Source organism: Peromyscus californicus, unplaced genomic scaffold (genome assembly GCF_007827085.1).
Source record: "Peromyscus californicus insignis strain IS unplaced genomic scaffold, ASM782708v3 Scaffold_3__1_contigs__length_106647218, whole genome shotgun sequence".
NCBI lineage: Eukaryota > Metazoa > Chordata > Mammalia > Rodentia > Cricetidae > Peromyscus > Peromyscus californicus.
In genome coordinates, this window is record NW_026294551.1 from 21,126,030 (window position 1) to 21,143,882 (window position 17,853).

The following is a 17,853-nucleotide window of genomic DNA, read 5'->3' on the forward strand; positions in this document are numbered from 1 at the left end:
TTTATTTAATCTTTTTCTACCTTATTCCAGTATTTGGAAGAGAGCCTGGAATTCATCAGGGCTGATAGGTGGGAAGGACCGAAGGAACAGGCGTGGCCGCGTCTGACGAGAGCAGGGAGAGGAACGTCTTACCACTGACACCACCCTTTCCCGCAGACAGAGCTGCTGACCCCACCAGTCTTCTCCTTCTACCTAAGGGTCTGCTCCGAGAGATGCTGACAAGTTTGGAATCTTTCCTCATTCAGTCGTCTTCTAGCATTCTGCGTCCAGTTTTCAACACAGTGTTTCCCTGGAACCCGCACACAGCTGATTCATAGTACTACGCCCGTTACAGAGGCAGGGTCTCACGTAGCCCATTGGCTCTGAACTTATTTTGTAGCAAGGAAGACCTTGAACTCCTGAGCCTCCTACTTCTACCTCCCAAGTACTTTTTTTTTTTTTTTCTTGGTTTTGGTTTTTGGAGACAGGGTTTCTCTATGTAGCCCTGGCTGTTCTGGTACTTGGCGCTGTAGACTAGGCTGTCCTCGAACTCACAGATATCTGCCTGCCTCTGCCTCCCAAGTGCTGGGATTAAAGGTGTTCGCAATCACTGCCCTGCTCTACCTGATATTTTTATTGTTGTTTATGTGTTTATGTGTGTGTCGATATATGCCACGTGTGTTCAGAAGGTGTTGGATCCCCAGGAACGAGAACTATAGACAGTGGTGAGTGCCTGACATGGGTGCTGGGAACTGAACCTGGGTCCTCTGGAAGAATAGTAAGTGCCCTTAACCACTGGGCCACCACTTCAACCATTTGGGGGGGGGGGTTGTTTGGTTGGGTTTGGTTTTGTTTTCAGATAGGATCTTTCTATATATCCCTAGATATCCTTGAACTTACTATGTAGACCAGGCTGGCCTCAAACTCAAAGATCTACCTGCCTCTGCCTTGGAATGCTGAAAGGCATCGGGCATCATACCCAACTGCTCTGTTGTGTGTGTTTTGGGGTTTGGGTTGGGTTTTTTTTGTTTTGTTTTGAGATGGTATCTCACCGTGTAGTCCAGGCTGGCCTGGGCCCACTGGCAATCTCTGTGCCTCAGCCTCCTGAGTGCTGGGATTACTGGCCCCCTTACCTCTACTGATTCTCACAATAGCTGGTGAGGGACTGTTGTATGCATCTTACAGGTACAGAAAGCTCCAAAGGGTTAAAGGACTTGTCTACAGTCACATGTAGGTAGTACATGGCTGAGCAAAATCTGTCTGAATTCAGTGATGGACACCCAGCACCTGTCTAGACATCTCATCAGCAAACTATGGGGCTAGGCAGCCCTAGTGGAGATTCCCCCATCAAAGCTTCCCAGACCAACAGCAGAACTCCAAGGGCCTAGCTTGTTAAAACAGACTTTTAAAGGCTGGGTATAGTGGCACACACCTAGTCCCAGCACTCCATACAGAGGCAGGGGAATCTCTTTGTTCAAAGCCTGCATGGTCTACAGAGTTCCAGGACAGCCAAGGCTACACAGAAAAACCTTGTCTCAAAAAGCCAAAAAAAAAGGACAAAGTTCATCTGGGCATAACCACCATATCCCAGGTACTCTGGAGACTGAGGCAGGAGGATGGTACATTCAGAACTTCTCCAGCTGTATAGTGAGTTCAAGCCCAGCCTGGGCACATTAACATGAACCTATTTCAAAAATACAGATGAACCAGGCAACTGGTGCAGTGGCAGAGCATTTGCCTGACCTGCACAGACTCGGGATTCTATCCCCAGTATGTCGGTAAGTTAGTAAAGAAAAAAATAAAGCTCTGGTTGACATCACACTGAGCCTCTGCATGAGCTAGGGTTCTAGGACTACAGATGCCTCGAAGTCCTACTCCATAGTGAGTGACAGGCAGTGGCAGTTCAGGAAAACACACATATTGAGTTTTTACAGATCATCAAACAGGGACCTGTGGGATTACAGAGGAGGTAAAGACCTTGTCAGCTAGAAGCTTCTGGAAAGGTTTCTAGAGATGCAGGACTTGGGTGGGGGCATCATCCTTAGCAGCTGCAAGTTCTGGTTGCCCTGAAGGGGAGGAGATGTCACAAAGGGCAACGTGACCAAAAGGAGAACAGGATTACCCTTCTTAAAAGCTGAAGTGTAAAGAGGATTGGAAAGCGGGGGAGGGGGGTTAGTGCCGGACTCAAGGGTCCAGCCCTTTCCTGCCCGGCCACCTCCAGCAAGTGCTGATAAAAAGCTTCCACATGTTTAACAACAGCATGCCAAGCTTGCCACCTCTCTGTCCCCTCCCTACCACAAAACTAGCCACCTGGCTTGCCTGGCAGTTCAGGGAGCCTCCAAACCCCTAGAGATCTTCAGAAATTAGTCTAGGACCAAAACCTCAGAAAATAACTTTTTTACCTCCCCCAAATGGGGATGATGGGACAGACTGCAGCAGTAGCTGAGGCCCAGAGGCAGAGATGAGCATGTTGAAGCTGGGAGAGGAGAACCACGGGATAGGCCGAGGGCACAGGGAGCGCCACCCTACACAGGGGCACTGCATGTCTAAGAGCTTAACGCGATTTTCTTTTTGAAAAGTCATAGTTGAATCAGGCACAGGGGTACAGCCCTGTGATCCCAGTACTGGGGGGCAACAAGTTCCAGACCAGCCTAGTCCACCTGCCGACTTTCAGGACAGCCAGTGCTACAGAGCCAAGTTTCTTTCAAAACATAAAAATAGAAAGTCGGGTACGGTGATCCACACCTCTAATCTCTGCACTTGAGAGACGGAGGCAGGAGGATCCATTGCTTAAGGCCATCCTCTGCTACACAGCAAATCTGAGATCACCCTGGGCTACAGAAGACCCTGTCTCAAAAGCAGACAGACAACACACTAATAACATAATGAGAGGGAAGGGAAGAGGGAGAGAGGAGAGAGAGGAGGGAGAGAGGAGGGAGACTTTAAAGCCGGAGAGACAGTGGAGTTAGGCAGTGAGATATTGTCAAGTACCTGAGACTTTAAATTTAATTACCAGCATAAATACACACACACACACACACACACACACACACACACACACACACACACACACCAGGATTGGGGTATGTTTTGTCTATAAAAAAAACCCTGAAGCATAAAAGGGCTACATGACTTATCCAAGGTCACTCACCTCCCCAGGAATTGTACAAACAATTGTAGCTTTGAACAAAGGCCTTAATGACTGTGAAACTGAAAATACACAAGTTGTCGGACATCTTTTTAACACCTCTCCGCCATGGGATTCACACCCAAGATGGGAACAGTCACAGATTCGATAAGGAAAATGAAACTGACTCCCCACTTCACCCTTTATCTTTCCTGTTTGCAGGGAAGGTGTGGACGGACAAATGGGAAGGAGGAGGTGAGGCCTGGGAGGGAGACAGGAAGGAGTTTTTTCCATTTTTGATGGGTTGTTTGTTTTTGTTTGAGGGTGATGGTATTGCTCAGTGGGACCTTCTAAAGGAGGGGCTTTTGAAACAATATTTAAGTGACTGGAGTTAGAGAGGTGTCCCGGGCAGTAGGACAGATGAGCTGGGAGTTACTGCTTCCTTTTTGGGCTTCCCACCTGGATCAGAGTCCAGCTGTTTGGTCAGCACTTTGAACCCTGGAGGACGGACGCTTGCTCTTCTTATCTGCTGCTACATTGACACACACTGTGTGGGGCATCCTCCAAGCCAGAAATTCTGCAAGATGGAATGATTAAATACACCGAGGAGAGTCCCTATGACCGAGCCTTACCCTTAGTGTATGAGGTTACCAGGCTGGGGTCCTTGAGCCCTCAGGGTTTCTGCTCGTAATGGCTGACCAAGACTGGACTTGAAACTCTGCATTTCAAAGGATCAGAAGTTCAAAGTTCTCTTTAGCTACAAACTAGGGTTGAGGCCTGCCTGGGCTACATGAGATCCTGCCTAAAATATTGGGAAGGAGTCAGCAACATGGCTTAGCCAGCAAAGGCCCTGGCCCCACAGGCCTGACAACCTGAGTTCAATCCCTAGAACACACATAAAGGAAGGAGAGAACAGACTCCACACCGTTGTCGTCTGGCCTCCACAGGCACACTGCTGAACACACACTCACACTTCTGGCCTCCACAGGCACACTGCTGAACACACACTCATACTTCTGGCCTCCACAGGCACACTGCTGAACACACACTCACACTTCTGGCCTCCACAGGCATACCACTGAACACACACTCACACTTCTGGCCTCCACAGGCACACTGCTCAACACACACTCACACTTCTGGCCTCCACAGGCACACTGCTCAACACACACTCACACATCAATCCACACAGATAAATAAAATACAAAAGAAAGTAAGCAGGTTGGAATCTATGCTTTGTAAGAGAGCAGGTAATTCCAGCACAGAGGAAACCATATAGTGAGGCATGGGGATGACGTCAGGCGGCGTTCAGTCCTGCATCGCAGCCTCCTTGTATTTCGGTTTCTAGTGTGTCACCAACCATCACAGTCTCCCAGCTGCACTCCAAGGAGATCTCAGCAGTGATAAAATATGGAAGGTGCTGGTTTCTCCTCTTTCTGCTCTCCTCCGAAGGTGCTGGTTTCTCCTCTTTCTGCTCTCCTCCGACAACAGCATCCAAGTCAAATGACTGGCAGGCACAAGCCTCTACCTTCTCCCTCAGTGTCCCTTTGTTAACAAGAGTAGGTTGATCTCTTTGCGAAGTTCAGTGAGCATGGCTTTGACATCTTCTGCTAGGATCATATGCTGTAGACGTGTAGATTTCCACAGGAAACAACATTCTGCCAATTTGAAAAAAAAAGAAAGAAAGAAAGTAAGCAGGGCTGGAGAGCTGGCTCACTGGTAAAGAGCACCTGATGTTCTTACAAAGGACCATGCTCAGTTCCCAGCACGCACATGGTGGCTCCCAGCCATCCGTAACTCCAGTTCCAGAGAATCTGATGCCCTCTTCTGAATCTCCTTGGGCACCAGGCACACCCAAGATGCACAGACATACCTTCAGACAAAACACTCAAATGCATAAAATAAACAGATCTTTCTAATAAATAAATAAATAAAATACTGGGAGAGATTTTTTTAATCTCTTATTCTTTGACAATTTCATACAGGTAGACTTTTTAAGATTTGTTTTTATTGTATGTGTATGAGTGTTTCATCTGCATGTATGTGTGTGCACCATGTGTGTTCCTGGTTGCCCACAGAGGCCAGAAGACAGTAACTGAGTCCTGGAATTGGAGTTGCGGAAGGTTGTGAGCCACCATGGGGTTGCTGGGAATCAAACCTGAATCCTCTTGAAGGGCAGCCAGTGCTCCTAACTGTTAAGCCAGCCCTCTATTACCATATATGGATTTTGGGGGGAGAAAAATAGAGGTCGGTAATGGGATAAAACCTTATACATCCTTAATATCCCCAACCCTGACACGCTAAAACCTTGGACTTCAGAGTAAGTATGCATCCAGTCCCTCGCTAATACACAGGATTGAAGAAGCAACTTCTCCCTGGAACTGTCACACACACACACACACACACACACACACACACACACACACACACACACCCAGTATGTAATGAGAGATTTCGGTGATTACAGGCTCTCTTCCTCACAGTAGGCCTTGCTCTGGAGTAAGGGAGCTCGAGAGGACCGGTGGAGGTCACCCTGGAAGTGACTGAACACATCTCAGCTGAGGCGTGTTTTTTGAGACAGGGTCTCACTCTGCGCCCAGCTGACTTGAGGCCCTCCTGCCTCTGCCCCCGAATATGAGCTTGCAGAGTGTGGCACCACTGCTGCCCCCACAGCATCTTAACCAAGAACATGTTTGAATGAGCAGATGAAGAGAGGGGTCTGGAGGAGCTGCAGAGAGTGAGTGAGGAGCAGCTATCCGCTAGGGACTCACCAAGACTCTTCCCATCCGCCTCCACCACCAACTCCACCACCACTTCAAATCCCAGTTCTTTAATTTGATACACAAAATGGAGAAACATCCGTGTGGGGCTGCCCATGCCTTTAAGACCAACACACCCATGCCTTTAAGACCAACACTTGGGCAGCCCAAAGAAGATTGTCTTGATTTTCAGACCAGCCTCATCCTAGGACTCAGCCTGGGACACACAGTAAGACCCTGTTTCAGAGAGACAGAACTTGAGAGAAGGAGAAAGAACAATCATACACAAAAACACCCAACTTGTCTCTCATAATGGGTGCTGGAGCAAGGTATGTATTGAAAAGGCTGTTTTTCCCAAACGGGAACCATCATCCCCAAACCATTAAACTTTATACTAGAGCCTAGGGCTGGAAATTAGCAGATGCTGCCTCCTGGTGGAGAAATCTGTCACTATTTAATTTTTCTACGAAGTGAACATGATTTGGCTCCCTTTGATTCCTAAATTTTCTTTTTGACAGTATTTGTAGGGCTTCAAGTTAGGGCTGGAAAATGTAGAAATATGCTCGCTTCATGTTTCTTCTTTTTTTGTGAGGAAAAGGAAATTTAAATTGACAGAGTCAAGCACAGTGGTGCATGCCTTTAATCCCAGCACTCAAGAGGCAGAAGCAGCAGGGTTGCTAGAGAGGAAACCCTATCTTGAAAAAACAAGAGAAAATGAAATTTAAACTAACATCTGAGCATAAATTCTAATTTCTATATTGTGGTGGGTTTGTTGGTTTGTTTTTTCAAGACAGGATTCCTCCGCGTGTGCCACCATTGCCTGGTTGAACAGACGGATTTAAATCATTTCCTGGGTACCTGTCTAGTTATTGCTTGTCTGTGTAATCAGAACTCCCACAACTAAAACCAAGAAGCGGTTATCCTATGTCAGTACTACAAATGGTGGGTAGGTGCTCCAGAAATGCAACTCGGACCCTACAGCACAGAGTACAATCTAAAGAAAACCACAGGAAATGTGGAGATGAGATGGGTCATTACCAACTCTATGACAAAAATAACAAAAGAACAAGTAAGAAAAAGACAAGTCTGACTTTTTAAAATGTTTATGTATTTTAAGAATATGAATGCTCTACTTGCATGTATTTCTCCATCACAGAAAAGGGCACCGGATTTCATTATAGATGGCTGTGAGCCACCACGTGGGTGCTGGGAAATTGGATTTAGGACCTCTAGAACAACCAGTGGTTTTAACCACTGAGGCACATCTCTACAGCCCTCAACCGTGATTTTTGAACCAGCTTGTAAAAAAGTTACAACCCTGAAATTACAAAGCAGCCTATCAAAGTTGCAGGCCAGTTTAAAATTGTTATGAAAACAAGACAACTGAGGTCCCCAGTACAGAGAGGAAAAAATGCTCACAAGCAGATCATCCAGCAGGTGTGCAAGTGTCGCAGACCAACAGAAAAACAGTCTTGAAAAATAAAACTATGCCGGGCGGTGGTGGTGCAGGCCTTTAATCCCAGCACTCGGGAGGCAGAGGACAGCGGACCGCAGCGAATTCTAGGGCAGCCTGGGCTACGGAGCGAGATGCAGGAAAGGCTACACAAAGAAACCTTGTCCGGAAATACAAAAAAATAAAAAGTAAAATTATAACGATAAAACTACTAAACACCAAAAGCCAAATACGGAGAAGGCGTACTCCAAACACTACAGAAAACAGACGCTACGTTTAGAAGTTAAAAGCACTGCTGAGTAAATGGAAACTAAACTCCAAAACAAAAGACCAGTTAAATCTTACTTTGAAACCAGCGTTAGAGACCCCCCCGAGGGGGTGCACCGTTCCTGGAGGTACTGCAATACCAGGTCGATGCGTGGAGTGGACGGAGCAAGCTCCTATTCCAACTCCTAGTTCCAAAAATCCATTTAATATATTGTCCTCGGATAGAGGACGTATCAGATATTAAACTGATAAGAACAGATACTACACTTGATCTTAGCCAAAAGGCCGAGAAGCGATAACCCTCCCCACACAACCGCCCGCGACACTCACGTGCGCACACACCTTGACATCACGGTCGCAAACACCCACGCAACCACAGCCACGCGCCCGACACCGACTCTCCTGCTCTTTCCTGACCACGACCTTCGCTCCAGGGAAAGCCTGCGAGATCCAGCGTGGGCCGAGGATATTTTTGTTGCTCGTTTCGCTCCCAGAGTTCCTGGGAGACGCGGCCACCTCCTCATTTGCATGCCCCGCCCAGCGCGCAGCAGCGCCTTGAATAGCTCATAACCGGAAGCAAGAAGGATGGCTCCTTCAGCCAGTTCGCTGTGTCTGACCCATAAGCTCTGCCAGGTTCTTCACAATGCTTCAGATACAGGATTGAGGATCACAGGAGATCATCACTCTCTTCCACTTTCCTTACATTTTTCCCTTTCTCTACCTTTATACCTGGGCCTAGGCTCTTTCTTTATGAAGAGATGCATTCAACAATCAGTTGGGGAGGGCCAGTGGTCACAAGACGGTCCCCTAGTTATGCAAACTCTGACCAGGTCAAGGGGTGCACGGACCCTTAGGGAAAGAGACCCTTAGAATTCCAATTTATCTGTTTGTTATTACACATTTCTTTTTTGTTGTTTTGAAACTGTGTCTCATACTGCAGCCCAGGCTAGACTGGAACTTATTGCAACCTTCCTGTCTCAGCCGTCTCAGTGCTATGATTACAGGTGAAAGCCATTACATGCAGCTTCGAAATACTGTTTCCTTGTCGAATCCGAGAAGGAGCCTGAAAAAGCAGGAACCCGCAGTTGACATACTCAAGGAGCGGCACCAAAAATCAGCACAGTGGGCTGCAGGGAGAAGGGGGCTAAGAAGCCGGAGATAGGGCTGGAGTGATGGCTCAGAGGTTAGGAGCACTCACTGGCTGCTCTCCAGAGGTCCTGAGTTCAATACCCAGCAACCACATGGTGGCTCGCAACCATCTGTGATGAGATCTGGCGCCCTCTTCTAGTGCGCAGGCAGAACACTGTATACATAATCAATCAATCTTTTAAAGAGAGAGCTCGAGCCAGAGATGAACCACAGTGTAGAGTGGTGTGTGACATTTTCTAGGGAGAGGGTCACACCCTGAAAAGGCATTGCTAGCTGACAAGAGAAAAGATTCCACCACTCTGCTGGAGAACTGTGTATGTGTGGTTACTTATAGATCCAAGGAAATGGGTGACTTGTGGGAACACAGAAAAGTCACAGGCAGCTGCTTTAGCAGCCCACCCTGCTAAAAGACTCATGAAAGCTGGTATCTGTTATGGGTCTGGGGTCATTCAGAGATTTACCAGTCTGACCATTAATAATTTTTTTGTTTTGTGAGTTCCAGGACAACAAGGGCTACACAGAAAAACCCTGTCTTGAAACATCAAAAATAAATATATAAATAAGTAAATAAATGTATCAGACCAAGACATGATAATAACAGACCTTAATATTTGGAGGTTCAACTTTGCTTTGCAGTTCTCTCAAGCACAAAAACATAAGCCAGCGGTGGTGGCACGCGAACTCAGGAGGCAGAGGCAGGCGGATCTCTGTGAGTTCAAGGCCAACCTATGTTACAGGAATTTTGTCTATGTTGTGGTCCGATGTCCAATGGAATAGAGTGTTTGGCACGAGAGGCGGGGTTCACATTCAGCAGGCCGGAATGGATCATGGAGTTCCCTGGCTGACTGGGGATGTGAGAAAGAGGCGCCTGGAAGAGGATGAGGCGGGGCCAAGGGGTTGCCCTGGCTTTTTGCCAGGACGTGCCTGGTGGCTGTGTGTGTCGAGGTCGCTTGCGATTATCTCAGGGGCTTGGGGTTTTGTTGTTATTTTTGATATTTTTGATATATTTTGATATATTTTCTCTGTGTAGCTTTGGGGACTGTCCTGGATCTCGCTCTGTAGACCAGGCTGACCTCAAACTCAGAGATCCTCCTGCCTCTGCCTCCCGAGTGCTGGATTAAAGGCCTGTGCCACCACCACCCAGCTTTATCTCAGGTTTTTAATCTTTAATATTTGTCCCTGATTTTATAATATAATGAACAGTAAAAGAGATGGCTATAAGCCTGGTCTACAGAGGGCTACATGGAAAAACCCTGTCTTGAAAAAAACCAAACCAACCCACATAAACAAACAAAAAAACCCAACACATTACCCATTGAGTATCTTCTGGGCTACCTGAAGAGTCTTCTCTGGCCACAATTGTTACTGCTTATTTACGTGGGATAGGTGGGGCGGCTAGGTTTCAGAAACTTCCTGAGCCTTGCAAGTTTTATTTACTTCCTCCCTCGATCCTCTATTAGATGCTATGAACTACACTTGGTTCTTGGAATCAGAAAATGAAGGTGTTGGCCACTTGGATACTTAGGAGAACATATAAACAGATGCATAAGTAACTAACAATATGTTGAGTTTATTTGTATTATTCAAGTTTTATGAATAACAATGAAAGGTTTCCGTATGCCAATACTGGGTTTCTCTGTCGAAGCAGTAAATCAGATCAGGCCAAATTAAATTCCGGGTTTTAATCCCAGCAAAGCATTCCGGGGTGGGCTCGGGGAAAGAGGGGAACCCACAAGGCTGCTCCTGAGGGGGGCCCTTAAATACCCTCCGGGGGAGGAGCTGCTGTTTGTCAGGCTTTCTTTGGGCAGGGTCTGGAGAGGGCTGCTCTGGGGAGGAGCCGTGTGTGTGTGTGTGTGTGTGTGTGTGTGTGTGTGTGTGTGTGTGTGTGTGTGTGTGTGTGTAATGGGCCCCTGAGCTGGAGATCCCCAACAAACACCACTTTCTAATGATGAGGGGAGACTTCTGGGAAGGAATGAGTAATTAAGGTGAAGGGCTCGCTAAGAGGCCCGAACGTTGTAAACATGGCGCCAGCAAGTCGCGCTCCTTCCTTCCCCCTTGCTAAACCGTGACATCACATTCCTAAGGATAGCCCCCCCCCCCCAGGTCCATTCCCTCACTTGGCCACTGACTCATTCCTGACACTGATCACCAAGGTCCAGCAGTCAACGTTCATTATTTGGCTACACTGGCTAATAGAGGGCTGTAGAACCAGGACTTAGCCTAGGACTTAACGATTCCCCTAGCACAGACCTCCCTCTTCTCTCCTTAAAAACCAACTCCTCAAAACCAACAAAACAAGCAAAACAACAAAAGACACCTTGCTCGCTCGCTGCTGCTGGCGCTGCAGCCTCCACACCCCTCCTGCACCATCCCAGCTTGCCCCTCGCGGGGCATAAATCTCCTGTATGTTAAGAATCGGTGTCCAAGCGTGTTCTGTGCCAACTCTAAGGCCCCTTTCCATAAGGAATCCACAGTAATGTGTAAAGTATGTAAACTCAAGACTTGGTATTTGAAGTGCGGAAAAAGCTTGTTAACTGGCCACCAGCCTCTATGTTACTTTGTAACAGGGGTTCTTAACTTGGAGGGGGGTGGGTGGATGGTTCACCTCCCCTGCTGTGTCAGATTCTCAAACAGGAGCCACTAGATGGGGAGACAATCTCTTTTATTTGCTCACTCAACCCGTTTCCACAGTTTTTTGCTGCTTTCTTTCCTTCCTCTCCCTCTCTCTCTCTCTTTTTTTTTTTTTTTTTTTCCGAGACAGGGTTTCTCTGTGTAGTTTTAGTGTCTTTCCTGGAACTCGCTCTGTAGACCAGGCTGGCTTCGAACTCACAGAGATCCGTCTGGCTCTGCCTCTCGAGTGCTGGGACTAAAAGCATGCGCCACCACCACCCAGCCCTCTCTCTCTTTGGAATGCTATCACACCTGGTTTTTGTGATGCTGCTCAGGCTTGAACCCTGGGCTTCCTGCATGCTAGGCTGACACTCCACCAACCGAGCTCCATCTCTGGCCCCCAGGGCAACCTGCCACTTAACCAGGGATCCTAACAATGATGGCGGACAGCACTGAGGCTTAGATGGACAGCATTGTGTGTGGGGCTCACTCTGATGCGGGACTTGGGACCTCCTTCTGACCCCTGATCTTCACTGTCCCTTACGGACTTGGAATTGATTGACCTCGCGTCTCCAGAGTAGAACCTGGCCGGCTGTGACATTTGTGGGTCTCTCCTGACTGCAGGTTCGTCTCGGCACTAGACACAAGGCCCTACGACATCAGGCCTTTGCCCTAAACAGCTCACGATGCCAAGAACTACTTTGGCTTCAATGGATGGTCAAAAAGGATCCTCAGGGTAAGCCTTGTACATTTTTCGACTAACCACACTCTCTCCTTCCATATTAGAATCCTAGACAGCGGGGAGGATTGAATAGGGCTTCTAGGAGGACATGTCAGGGGCCAGCTATGGCAAGGATAGGTGGATGTGTTTCTTGTACCACCCTGAACCACCTGCCTAGGGGTGGCAGCATCTCCAGTGGGTTGGGCCCTCCCACATCAATCATTAACCAAGAAAATGTCCTGTAGACTTGCCTACAGGACAGTCTGATGGAGGCATTTTTCTCAATTGAAGTTTCCTCTTCCTCGACGACCCTTGTCACACTGAAGAAAACCTGAGCAGCTGACGGAGTCTGCCGAACATACACTTTTTGCTTTGTTGACTGACTGTTGAACCCGGGATCTTTTCCTTGCTGGAGCACTCTACCACTGATCTACAGCCCTGCCTCCTCCTCTTTTTTGTTTGCTTGTGAACGCCAGGTGGACCTCGAACTCATTATGTAGCTAAAAATGACCTTGGCATTTCTCCTACTTATACCCCAGAGTACTTCAAGTTCAGACATGCGACAGGAGGCTGAATTTTGTGTGTTGCTGGGGAGATCAAATCCAGGTCTCTGTGCATGCAGGGCAACCAACCACTCTACCAACTGAACTACACACACACACACACACACACACACACACACACACTCGTTTTTTTCTTCTCTTCCTTCAAGTATCTCACTGCCTCAGTCTGCCAAGTACTAGAATTACACTTACAATACACAATAATTCTGATGCTCTCCTCCTCATCCTTTATAAAGTGCCAGAGTGGGAAGAGACTCCAGGCATCGATCTGGTCCTAAAGGCATTCCTGCCCAAAAGAGTTCCTTTAGTTTCACTTGCTCATAGCCTTTCCCTATGCAGCCCGGTCCAGCCTGGAACACTGGCTCTTCCTATGGACCAGCCTGTGGAGTTGGATACAGGTCTGGCCCATAAGGCTCAATCCAAAATGAGTTTTAGACTGTTTAAAAAACAAAAACAAAAACGTGCCGGGTGTGGTAGGTAGCTCACAGCTTTAGGGAGGCAGGACCAGGCCTATCTCTGTGAGTCTGAGGCCAGCTCTGGGATAGCCAGGGATACACAGAAAGACCCTGTCTCGGATTTTAGGAAAGGAACCCGGCTGGTGGGCCTGGCTGAGGCGGGAGGATCACGGAATATTTCAGGTCTGCACTTTCTAGGCGAGAGACTCCATGTGAAAACAAGAAGAACAGGGGAAGGAAGGAAGGAACGAAGGGGGCGGCGGAGGCAAAAACCCCAGAGAGCAGTGTCACAGCAAAGGAGCTGACATTCCAAGGGCCCGGCTCCCAAGGCTCCGTCCACCCCTCCCCCGGGGCCACACCGGCGCAGGGAGGGCACCGGCCCCCTCCCCTCGGTCGCGGATGCCATCTCAGGGCGAGACGAGATTCGGCCCAATGGACTAGATAGAAGCGTCGTGGGGAACCTCTTGTGGCAGGGACCGTCAACTCTTGTGTCCGAAAGATTAAGAACCGGGCAGACTGGCGGGCGGGGCTCTGTCTGCGCTCCCGCGGCGCTGCGCAGCGCAGCGCAGAGATGGAATGCGCGCTGGGCGGGGCATGCAAATGCGTCTCCCAGGAACTCTGGGAGCGAAACGAGCAACAAAAATATCCTCGGCCCACGCTGGATCTCGCAGGCTTTCCCTGGAGCGAAGGTCGTGGTCAGGAAAGAGCAGGAGAGTCGGTGTCGGGCGCGTGGCTGTGGTTGCGTGGGTGTTTGCGACCGTGATGTCAAGGTGTGTGCGCACGTGAGTGTCGCGGGCGGTTGTGTGGGGAGGGTTATCGCTTCTCGGCCTTTTGGCTAAGATCAAGTGTAGTATCTGTTCTTATCAGTTTAATATCTGATACGTCCTCTATCCGAGGACAATATATTAAATGGATTTTTGGAACTAGGAGTTGGAATAGGAGCTTGCTCCGTCCACTCCACGCATCGACCTGGTATTGCAGTACCTCCAGGAACGGTGCACCCCCTCGGGGGTCTCTAACGCTGGTTCAAAAGTGAGACCAACTCGCCTCTTGACTCATTGCTCAAGTCAGCCCTTTACCTTCCCAAACTCAGTTTCCCTCTCTCTGTACTGAGCCTTAATAGTCTCTTCTGCTTTCAAGTATTGAACTCAGTACAGTCTTAAACTGGCCTGTCACTTGGTAGACTACTTTGAAACCGAAGGCTTGTAGTTTTAACTTTAAGGCCTCCCAAGGTACGTGTGCTTCACGGTAGGTATATCTACCTCGATACCTATCTGTCTCGACTTCTTTGTGTGTTTCTAGATGCTGCTAATCCTCTGTCCATATAGAGAGACCTGCTAAAGGTTTTTCTCTCATATTTGCCTCCTTCACTCAACTGACAGTTTTCTTTGCTGGTACGGACATCTTTTAATTCCATGCAATCCTCTTTTAATCATTGATTTTACTTCATGAACGATTGGAAGTCTGTTTAGAAAGTTCTTATTGATGTGTATCTCTTGAAACATGTTCCCTACCTTCTTCCTATGGCTTTTTTTTTTTTTAGGTATTTTGCTGAGGTCATTTGAAGGTTTTTTTTGGGTTTTTTTTTGGGGGGGGGCGGGGGTATGGGGTAAGAGATCAGGATCTACTTTCCTTATTTTACATGTAGTCATTTGTTGACGATGTTTTTTTCCCTCCAATGTGTATTTCTTGGTACCTTTGTCAAAAATCAAAAGGCTATGTGGCCTTATGTCTTGCTCCTTTGTTTATTCCAATTGGCCCAGGTGTCTGTACTATTTTTATTGTTGTGCCTGTAACTTGAAATCATGTATGGTGATAACCCCAGCAATATTTTTTTTTTTTAACCAGGGTTGCTTTGGCTTTCCAGCGTCTTTTATGATTTCATACACAGTTTAAGACATACACACACACAAAGGTTCAAATGTAAGACTAACTTTTCCCCCCCATAGTTTTCCTCTTTGGTTTTTTTCCTCTCTGGTTTTGTATGTGTCCTCTATGAGTTTTGGCTTTTTTCGCTGGGTTATTTAGTATTTGTTTCCTGTATCACATTGGCTCTTTGAGGTTCTACATTTATTTTCTGTTTCTCACTACAAAATTTCTTGAAACTAGAACTAGCTACTTGACACAACACAGAAAACAAAACTGAATTTTCTGAACCATACAAGCGGTGTGCGGAGACAGGGTGCTGGGTATGAGTTTGAGGCAGCCAGGGCTACAGAGAAACTATGTCTCATATAAAACACTGAACAAAACTTACAGCTCGGTAGTTGGCACACCTTAACCTGAGGCCTTGGAAGCAGAGACAGGGATGTTCTGATGACACATCCACAGATACACACAGCTCTATTTGATAGCCTCTTTGGCAATTCACAATTATTTGTAGTGTAAAGACCAGAAAACTCAGAACTCAAAACACTTTCAACAACCTGGCAGGATTTTTTAAAAATGCACAAGGCTATAGAGTTGACTCAGTGGTTAAGAGTATTTTTTTCTGTTGTAAAGGACTCAGGTTCAATTTCCAGCATCCACGTGGTGGCTCACCACCTCCTTGGGCGCCAAACATTAATGTGGTGCACAGATGTACATGCAGGCAGAACACCTGAAGTAGTAAAACTAAATCTAAAAAAAAAAAAAAATCCTGGGTGGTTGCTGGGGACGGCATATAAGATTGGAGATGAGGGACCCAAGACTGTGGACCATCAACTCTCCATGTGTTCCCGAACTCTGGATCTTCTGCTTAGCATGCCTCTAGAGGGCCAAGGCAGAAACACCTACATGTCCCAAGGTCATGCTTTATGGCATGCACATGTCATGTTCTCCACATAATTACTTCTTGTAATGCTAGTCTTTTTCTTCTATCTGATCTTCATGTTCTGTATTCCTAGATCAATGGTGATTTCTGTGATACAGGAAAGGAGTAAAGTAGATTTCAAAGAAAATTATACAGAGATGATCACCCAGGCTGGGGTTAAGGCTGTTATGTAGGTCATGGGAAATAACCTGCAGCCTGGGGAGGCTTTTCAGGCTTGGATAAACTGTACTGAATGTGTGGTCAACTATAGCACATGGTATGATGTGTATCAACACACTGGTCTTTACACTACAAATAATTGTGAATTGCCAAAGAGGCTATCAAATAGAGCTGTGTGTATCTGTGGGTGTGTCAGCAGAACATCCCTGTCTCTGCTTCCAAGGCCTCAGGTTAAGGTGTGCCAACTACCGAGCTGTAACATTCAGATTGGCCACGATGAATAATTCAGTTTCTGAGGATATTCCAAGGGCATTGTGTAAAACTTGAGACCCTAAGGGGTGTTGGGTGAAGACTGTGGATGGTGTAACATAGATGGGATGACAAACTGGAAGTGTGGGAACCTAGAATAGGAGGAAAATGGTGGCCTGCACCAAGAAAGGGAGATGGCGCCGGGCGGTGGTGGCGAAGGCCTTTAATCCCAGCACTCGGGAGGCAGAGTCAGGCAGATCTCTGTGAGTTCGAGGCCAGCCTGGGCTACCAAGTGAGTTCCAGGAAAGGCACAAAGCTACACAGAGAAACCCTGTCTCAAAAGGTGGGGTGGGTTTCTGAGACAGGTTTTTTTGTTTTGTTTTCTAAGAAGAAGTCTTTTTAAAAAGAGAATTGGGACTGGAGAGATGGCTCACCGGTTAAGAGCACTGGCTGTTCTTCCAGAGGTCCTGAGTTCAAGTCCCAGCAACCACATTGTGGCTCACAACCATCTGTAATGAGATCTGGTGCCCTCTTCTGGCCTGCAGGGATATGTGCAGACAGAACACTGTATACATAATAAATAAATCTTTTTTTTTTTTTGGTTTTTCGAGACAGGGTTTCTCTGTACGGACAGAGGATTAGCAGCATCTAGAAACACACAAAGAAGTCGAGACAGATAGGTATCGAGGTAGATAGATACACGGTGAAGCATACGTACCTTGGGAGGCCTTAAAGTTAAAACTACAAGCCTTCGGTTTCAAAGTAGTCTACCAAGTGACAGGCCGGTTTAAGACTGTACTGAGTTCAATACTTGAAAGCAGAAGACACTATTAAGGCTCAGTACAGAGAGAGGGAAACTGAGTTTGGGAAGGTAAAGGGCTGACTTGAGCAATGAGTCGGTCTCACTTTTGAACCAGCGTGAGAGGTCCCCCGAGGGGGTGCACCGTTCCTGGAAGTACTGCAATACCAGGTCGATGCGTGGAGTGGACGGAGCAAGCTCCTATTCCAACTCCTAGTTCCAAAAATCCATTTAATATATTGTCCTCGGATAGAGGACGTATCAGATATTAAACTGATAAGAACAGATACTACACTTGATCTTAGCCAAAAGGCCGAGAAGCGATAACTCTCCCCGCACAACTGCCCGCGACACTCACGTGCGCACACACCTTGACATCACGGTCGCAAACACCCACGCAACCACAGCCACGCGCCCGCCACCGACTCTCCTGCTCTTTCCTGACCACGACCTTCGCTCCATGGAAAACCTGCGAGATCCAGCGTGGGCCGAGGATATTTTTGTTGCTCGTTTCGCTCCCAGAGTTCCTGGGAGACGCATTTACATGCCCCGCCCAGCGCGCATTCCATCTCTGCGCTGCGCTGCGCAGCGCCGCGGGAGCGCAGACAGAGCCCCGCCCGCCATTCTGCCCGGTTCTTAATCTTTCGGACACAAGAGTTGACGGTCCCTGCCACAAGAGGTTCCCCACCCCGCTTCTATCTAGTCCCTTGGGCCGAATCTCGTCTCGCCCTGAGATGGCATCCGCGACCGA

General features: G+C 47.7%; 1 long non-coding RNA gene and 3 other non-coding genes across 4 annotated transcripts; 1 reads left to right on the forward strand and 3 right to left on the reverse strand.

The window, feature by feature from the left end:
- Positions 1-4,324: 4,324 nt before the first annotated feature.
- On the reverse strand, positions 4,325-8,090 carry LOC128121541 (uncharacterized). Its single transcript, XR_008222213.1, has 2 exons — positions 7,928-8,090; positions 4,325-4,764 (listed from the first exon to the last, which is right to left on the reverse strand). It is a non-coding gene; the product is annotated as an uncharacterized LOC128121541 (long non-coding RNA).
- Positions 7,692-7,882, reverse strand: LOC128123591 (U2 spliceosomal RNA). Its single transcript, XR_008222762.1, has one exon. It is a non-coding gene; the product is annotated as a U2 spliceosomal RNA (small nuclear RNA).
- A 5,808-nt stretch (positions 8,091-13,898) lies between the features above and the next one.
- Positions 13,899-14,089, forward strand: LOC128123593 (U2 spliceosomal RNA). The gene has a single exon (XR_008222763.1). It is a non-coding gene; the product is annotated as a U2 spliceosomal RNA (small nuclear RNA).
- A 3,147-nt stretch (positions 14,090-17,236) lies between these two features.
- Positions 17,237-17,427, reverse strand: LOC128123596 (U2 spliceosomal RNA). Its single transcript, XR_008222766.1, has one exon. It is a non-coding gene; the product is annotated as a U2 spliceosomal RNA (small nuclear RNA).
- Positions 17,428-17,853: the final 426 nt, after the last annotated feature.